General features: G+C 36.3%; 3 long non-coding RNA genes across 3 annotated transcripts; 1 reads left to right on the forward strand and 2 right to left on the reverse strand.

Moving 5' to 3' along the window:
- Window positions 1-87: 87 nt before the first annotated feature.
- On the forward strand, window positions 88-5634 carry LOC124440713. The gene is made up of 3 exons (XR_006946725.1): window positions 88-314; window positions 2895-2935; window positions 4694-5634. It is a non-coding gene; the product is annotated as an uncharacterized LOC124440713 (long non-coding RNA).
- LOC124440715 lies at window positions 731-1225 on the reverse strand. Its single transcript, XR_006946727.1, has 2 exons — window positions 1097-1225; window positions 731-992 (listed from the first exon to the last, which is right to left on the reverse strand). It is a non-coding gene; the product is annotated as an uncharacterized LOC124440715 (long non-coding RNA).
- LOC124440714 lies at window positions 1569-2102 on the reverse strand. Its single transcript, XR_006946726.1, has 3 exons — window positions 2049-2102; window positions 1690-1888; window positions 1569-1620 (listed from the first exon to the last, which is right to left on the reverse strand). It is a non-coding gene; the product is annotated as an uncharacterized LOC124440714 (long non-coding RNA).
- Window positions 5635-8246: the final 2612 nt, after the last annotated feature.

Consider the following 8246-nt stretch of genomic DNA (forward strand, 5'->3'; position numbering starts at 1 on the left):
TACTACATTAAGTAATTATTTGTTATGAGAATTGCTGGCATTCTTGCGCCTGCGATAATCATGTCAACTCAACAAGCATGCGCAGTGCTAAAACGTGGTCGAATATTAGAAAATTCAACGTCTTGGCCCGCGAAAATAGTCAAAAATACGCAAAATATCTTTGGACGGCTGGATTATACGAGGTTTTATTGAACTATTTCAAAAATTTTGAGGGATAAAAACTGTACTTCGAAGCCTGAAATAATCACGAAATTGACGGCAGACCTCATCATACAGTCGTCACAGTTTAAAAGACAGAGAAATTGATCTACGAGGTAGTAAAAATTATGGCTTCATTTCAGATTATTTAGGCATAATAATGCACATGTATGCAATCTTGAAACGAAAAAGGCAGGCTTTTTTCTTTGCGCTTGAATTTCTGTGGTATTTGGTCTGCGAGGCTAGGTAGCCATCAACTAAATTGATGTGTCCTCATAATTCATTAAGGGTGAATCAAAAGTTGATTTTATTACTATTTCAAATGAAATCTTTTATTGTGCAAACTCATACTTATTTAACGAAAATGTTATCAATTATAAATCAATTTTTATTTTTCTTATTTTGTGTGAAATTTGAAAATTAAGCATTTTGTAATTTTTCTTGTTTATCAAGAAAATTAATTAGGCCGTATTCTATGGTGGATTATTGTTCAGGTTGAGATGCAGAAATTCATGACTAAGTAAAAACAACATAGATGTACTGATATGTACTCACTTAACATAAATCTGCCTGTTTACATCCCGAAAACTTGCAATCAAGAGAGCTAGAGCCATCAAAAATTCGACATTTATTTACTATATCCGCCATATTGTTTTTGTGTGAAATTCACTAAATTTGCTGGCTCATATTCAAAAAACGGTGCTAAATAATGATTAGGGATCAATCCTTCTAAGTTAATTTGAAATGATATGTTTAGCTATTAATCTTCCATAGCTGCTTGATGGACAAAAAGACTAAAAAATGAAAAAACAATTCTTGAAATTGAATTGTGAAGGAGTCCTTCATCTTATTGTGTAAATAATATAACGATAATAAATGGGCACATGAGATTGCGTACTCAGAATCCTTTGGTCGCCATCTAGTTCCTGATGTACACACTGCTGAGCAGTGCATTCTTAATAGAACATTTCATTGAAATCGCTTATGAAGTTTTCATGTGTATCGTCGGCATCATCGTAATCGCTATCATCGCACTCATCCGCTCTTTTATTGGGCCGCCATCTTTAGAGGCGAGTTACTGCAGTCAGAACAACCGCAAATGTCAGTACATTGCAAACCAGACCTCACGCACGAGCATCGAAGATTCTTGCAACCAGCTTTACACTTGCATGTCACGCACTCAATAAGTGTATCTGGAGCAGAAGGTCCAGTCATCCAAAGAATCTCTAACTGACCATTTTTAATGTGCCATCCATGGCTCACAGGAGGTTGAACATTAATGTGCGATTGCAAACTATTCTTCCAGATGGCTGCTTGGTAGTTGGCTCTCTTAATGTGCAAAAGCAGGCTATCTGCATTCGGGGGAAGGCATTCGGGGGAAGGCATTCGTCCGAACACTTGCCAGATACAAAGAGAGTGTACCTAGGACCGAAAGAAATACAAAGCAAATGCAAAAAAGACAATAGTAGCAAAAATATATTTTATATTTACCTTGAAGCATTAACACGCGCTGAACTCTTATCGCCATAAAGAAGACATACAAATTTATTTAAAGAAAGCACTACTTCCTCAGGAAGATCAGATGTCGAACCAAGTAATTTAAATGTTTCGATAAACTCAGGGTTATCATGAAGTACCTTCCAAGGTTTCCCTTTCCCTTTTCCCGTAAAGGCACTCGTAGAATCGCAGCCTATGCCGAAAAAAGAAATTATACCAATTGTAGATTATTTGTAGCGCATGAGGCTTTTTACTTCTCATTTTATGGTGATGAAGCCTTGTTTTTTTCAATTATGCAAAGAATAAATTACAAGGCTAAATGGATGTTTGCTGGACATATAAATTGTACTCACCTGTGAATGCATGAAATGACGGTAAGCATTGGCACAAATCCTCTCCGAGTGCATCTGATATTGACGTGATATTTATGGCTCGAAATTTTTTACCAGTTCCGGTCAATAAATAAAGATCTTTACCAATTTTCTTCTGCATGGCAGTGCAAATTACAAAAACATCAGTATCGGGGGTTTTGACGATAAGATGATCATAAGTTTGCGCTGCATGCTTTACATGAAGTAGCAAGCATAAATGTATTGAATAATCTATATAGTGATCAGAATTGCCAGGTTGTTCAAACTGGGGGGAAATGCATCTGCCAAAGATGTTACACCTAAATGGAGGTTCTAAAGAATGCTCCCTTAAAAAATGTTTGATTGTATGTTCTCTAAGATGCTTTTTCTTTCAGACAAGTTTTATAATAATCTTAAAGCTACACATTTTTAGAAGGGAAGGTTTCAGTCAGATGTGTCAACAATTGTATTCAAGCAATCTTACAAACAACATTTGAAGATTGCTGTTTATTAGACTTTGCTATTTGACCGTTTAAGTACAGCAAGCAACTATTTTTATTGATGTTTGAAATTGTATTCATTGCATACTCCCCTTTATTTCTTTTCATATTTTTCAAAATCTCAAAATTGGTCTCAGGAACAACTGTGGGGGGAGGGGACATGTCCCCCTCAGTTTCCTTTTGGCGATGCCACTGAGTGATCATTGTCTTTAATTCAACATTACTGACCAACTGTGATATGTCTTTAGTAATTAGGGAAGGATTGATCTTTTCATTAAAAAGTACTGTACATAAGTTGTTGATAAGTACACGAATGGATCATTCAACTAGCTTATCCATTTTGTTCTAGGATACAAGATTTCAGTCATTGAAAACCTTGGAGCAACTTTGGTATGTATGTATGTATATCATGAATCTCCAGTCATATTGTGTATCATACTGTATATGTATGTGCAATATAGGTTTTTATGAAGAGAAATTTTATCCAATTATTTGATTGTTTTGTAAAATAATATGTCTCAAATAATAGTGAATGTTGCTTACAGTTAGTTCATATCTCATTTAATTTGGAACCAATTGTGATTTCTGAAATCAGAAGTGCAACATCGTTAGCTGTACTTGATTTTTAGCTTAAATATGGAAGTGTGATCTCTCCAAAGGGTTATAAAGAAAATTTTTTAAACAAGTTGAAACTTTGCAAGTTTAATCATTAGAGACTCTTACTCATTTTTGATCAGTTTTGTTCCCATTCAAAGTTCAAAATCCTTTTTTAAATTATTTGAATCATATCTATCTCTTTTAACATCTTTTAGAACTAGTTGCAAATTTGTGCGCATTTGACAACTTAGTAACAAAATTCAAGTTTTGCTATGTTATAAGAAAAGAAAATGATGTTAGCTTTTTTATGTGGCACCAGTCTTCTTTATTTATCCTTTGAAATCGCTAAAGAACACTGCGTTTGAGGCACTTCACCATCTTTCATTTTGAGAGTATGTGACTAATGCAAGAATTTAATTTAACTTGGCTCACAAAAAGTAATGGTGAATACATACCTAGCAAATTGTTTCATGACTCATATTTGAAGAATAGAGGCTATTTTCACTCTTAGTACACATATGAAAGTCAAAGATGTGAAAATGTACATTGCTTTGACAATACAAATTATTTGACATAATCAGCCGATTACCGAATATCATAAAATGCCTGATTAATCAGCTTTTCCAATTATTCTCTGATTGATCAGTGCATCCCTATAATATTAATCATCATATTTAAGATCTTTTAATGAATTTAAATTGTTGCCATACATAGAGCTCTGTAGTCTTTACGCATGTGCTCTGTTTTTCAACTATTTTTGACACATCCATGTTTCCAATACTAACTTGATGAAATCCCATTTAAGGGAAGTCCCACTTTCTTCGTTGCGACAAGTCAAATTTAACTACCAACATGATGACTCAAATTTTATAAAGCATGTTAGCAAGAAGCTTTGAAACTGGTCTTTTGCTATGGAAGTAATTTCAATTGACCAAAATGTTTCTTATATACAGTAGAAAATTTTGAAAAAACTTCATTTTTTTTGAAAAAAAACGTAAGCAAAATGTGTTGTTTTTACGCAAAAACGATGCCCACAAAATACATTTTGTATTGCTCTAAAACGCTGAAAATGGCATTTCCAAGGCTCTGAAATTCAAAATTCTCAGGGGAGAATGCCTCAGACCCCCAGGTGCGGAGCGCCTCCGACGTTTTATGACTGATGTTTGAAAAATCCTAGATCCGCCCCTGGAATTTACTTCTTACTTGTTAGCACTTCTGTATACATATACGTAAGCGATGTAGTATTACATAGAAAAAAAATTTTACGACAACTACAAACATATTTTCTTAGCGGTACTTATGTCTTACCAGCAGCCTTCTTTGTTAACAAATACTAAGAGTAAGATATAACTTGAAAAAAAAGACTTGCATGGTTGTGGTTGCAACCTTAAATTTTGAACAGCGTATTTGTAATGGTGAATGTCATTTGAATAGTTCTTAAGTGTGGGTGGCAAAAAAATTGAACGCATTTTTTCCGGGATTATTTTCAAGAAATCTTTGTCGATGATTGATCGTCGGTAGATAAAAACAAATTGCTCGTTAATTTTTCAGGATATCCATCCGAAAGAAACATTCTTTTAAAGAAGTTAATATATTTTCAAGAAGTCAAGAACTCCTTTGTTGACAATCCCTACTCATGAGCTTTAGCAGGCACTCTACCAAAGACATTATTTCTCTTCGTCAAGAGAACAAGTCCAAGCGTGTATCCAAACCCGTGAGAGTAACTTTGCGAAGAGTAGTAGTAAGGAATTTACTCAGTATTGCGTTGCTGAACAAGAACGTCTAAAAATGTTAATCGATGGTTTAGCTCTTGTTCAGTAAGTATTGTAATTAAAAAACAGGTGCCAGGAAGAGAATCTTGGCAGAAATAATTGGCAATTTTCATCGTTACAAAATAAGGAGAAGTTGTAATCCACGTCTATGCTACACAGTAAAAACAGATTGGTCAAAATTACCAACTTTTGGTCGCGACCAATTTTTAAATTGGTCAAACCTTTGTGACCACTAAAATTTGGTTATTTTGATAAAAAAATTTGGTAAAATTGTAAATATAACTGCACACGTCGGCGGCCATCGCGATAGCAGTTTCACTAACTTTACTTTGGAACTATTAAAAATATTCGATACTCCAAACATCAGTAACCCCGGTTTAAGGTCGTTAAACTTCATTGTCATAAATTATTGGTATGCCAATAATATCCTTCCGCAGGTTCACCTACGGAAACCTTGTTACGACTTTTACTTCCTCTAAATGATCAAGTTTGACCAAGGATGAGCCGGAACTCATCTGACAGTGCCAATCCAGAAGTTCGAAAAGGCAATTAAACAATCGTGAAAGCTAGTATTAAGCGATAACTATTAAGCACATTTCATCACAATGTAACCAATTACCATGGTTTTACCTATAATAATACAGCGGTTTTTTGAAAAAAGCGTCAATATATTGTGACATTGTCGCATATTTACGACATCAATTAAACGACGTTATTATATGGCAAGCGTGACTTCCGGCAAATTGGTGCGTCTTGATTGGCTCAGAAACAATTTTGCCGGTCCACTACTTTCCAGACGATACAATTTGAAACGATTTTTTTTTCTGATGAAAACTAGAAAAGTGAAAGCCAACACGTATAAAACAGCAAGGACGAAAAACAAAGCAAGCTTCGTTTCAGGTCAAATAATGCCATGTAATAAACTTTTTAATAAGCTCTGATATGACTTTCTAATAAGACTGAAAGCTCGCTTTCAGTCTATACAGAAGTAAAGAAGGTGACATCAATTGACACCATAACATCAATATTCTTAACCGAAGAAAATAACTAATCGCAGATTGTCATGGCAATGTCTAATGTTGTCCGACTCTTGCAGATTTACCTTCTTGCTCCAATGAGCGCAGCCTCTGGAGAACGATCTTTTTCATGCCAGCGGCTTGTCAAGACACATCTCAGGAGCACAATGACGGCAGCACGCTACAATAATCTTATTGTTATGCATGTGAACAAGGCCAGAACTGACGAACTGGACTTACGTTTTATAGCTAAGGAAAACGCTTTGTTCTGAAAAACAAACGTAGGGTTAATTTTTTGGTAAATTTTAATGAGATCGCATTAGTAAAATTGTTCATGTAGTCATCTTACTTCAATTTGTTAGCAATTTGTTAGCACGCACGCCGAGCAGTAGAGAATACGCATAGCATTCTAAGAATGTCTACCAATATTTTGCAGACTTTGAAACTTAATCATGATTCATGAAACAAGGCATATCTGTAATATACTAAAACAGTAAGCTGCAAACTCACATGCCCTTTTCGGTCAGTGCCCCCACGTTTGAGATACTTCCGCGGCCCCTGCATGAAGGTGATTTTAAAAGGTGTCGAAAGATAAGTAAATTTTTGTCAGTTGTGGTGTGTTCCCTGATTCTGGTGGAGAAGTGACGGGAAGTTTCGCCAATGTATCGGGAATTATATCCCGCACAATCAAATTGGTATACCACCATAGATTTAATAGAATTAGGGATAGGATCTTTGAATGACAAGTGATTTTTGATTGTTAAAGAAGTGAAAATTAGTCGGATATTAATGTCAGTGCTATAGCGTTTGACGATGTTTGTAAGTCTGCGTTGTGTGTGTCGTGAATGTCATGTCCAATGTACGGTAGTTTAAAGCAAAGAGTTCTTATATCGACTGTTCGTTGTTGTTGGTCGTGGTTGTTATATCGCATGTTTTAGCGTTTGCTTTGTAGTTAGTATTAATTTTTTCAAAGAGTTATCCTTTGACAGTTTTGTCGATGAAGTATAGTGTGAAAGAGTTGCGTAATAAAATAGATGTGATGTTCTTTCGGTCTTGTTGAAAGCCATTGTCGGTGTTGTTAATTTTGTATGCTCTGTCTATAAGTGTGCGTATTAATCCAGTCTTGTAAGAAAGTGGTGTGAAACTGAAGTAGTTCCTCAATAGTCTCGTGTAGGATGGTTTATGATACGTCGACGTTCTACAGGTGTCATGTGATTTTGTTAATAAAATGTCTAAAAAAAGTAGTTGGTTTTATTTTTCAGTTTTAAGAGGAAATTTAATGTTCGCGTGCAGTTTGTTGATGTAACTAAAAAAATGCATAGCCTCTGTCTCGTTTGTAAAAACACAAAAAATAGCCGTTTTAGGTCTGTCTTGTTCATGATAAACTTAGGTTTGTCGGTGAAAATAGCGTCAATGTATGGCTTTAGGTCAATCGTTCAGTAAGTGGTATGTTAGTGAATAGGCTTTTAACGTCGTTTAAAATAAGGAATTTGTGACATGAAGTTGATGAGTTAAAAGAAGTAGTATAAAGAGTGCCAGTTCTGGCGCACCTCACACCTTGAGACCTATTATACACAAATCTAAGCGCCCCAGCCCTAGTTCGCGTACGTGCTTACTATATATGTCTAAAAGACGTTTGCACCGGATAGCAAAGGCCAAATCCAGGAGCCAAAGACGGCCGGCCCACCCCCCAGCGCCCGCGCGGCCGTCCGTCGGGGTCTATTATTTATTTAGACAGAAATTCTCACATAGAATATATGTCTTGACACATTATCATGAGGCAGGGAAAGTACAAGTGTGCGTGGTTATTACCCGGAAAGCTCACCACATGTGGGCGAAGCTCCATAGGTGAATACTGCAGACTTGGTAGGTCTGAGGAGGTTAAGGGAAGGCGGGCGACTTCCACAACCATGTCGTAAGTGTGGGGTCGGAACACAGGCAGAAAATCTTTTGTCAAGCCTGCGGTGCGGATAGGGTGCATCATTAGCTCGTTTATGCGGAGAAACAAGCAAGAAAGAGATTTGCTAGAGTACTCGCCGAATTAATTTCGACATTTTGAATTAATTTCGATTTAGAGATTTATCTCACATAGGGTATAGCACTAAAATTTGCGACACTCGAGATGAATATTGTCGAGAAATTTCTGCAATTATATGACCAAGTGTAATCAGCGAACACGCGCTGAACGCCTCTCTTAAGGTTCTTCAACCGCCCGTTGCCCCAACACCCAAGCCAAGAAATGTCACTCCGCCTATCCCCAAACCGCGCAAGCGCAGCCCCGTCAGGTCTACCGATGAAGAAATTGATGCATACATC

Source organism: Xenia sp. Carnegie-2017, unplaced genomic scaffold (genome assembly GCF_021976095.1).
Source record: "Xenia sp. Carnegie-2017 unplaced genomic scaffold, XeniaSp_v1 HiC_scaffold_2, whole genome shotgun sequence".
Lineage (NCBI taxonomy): Eukaryota > Metazoa > Cnidaria > Anthozoa > Malacalcyonacea > Xeniidae > Xenia > Xenia sp. Carnegie-2017.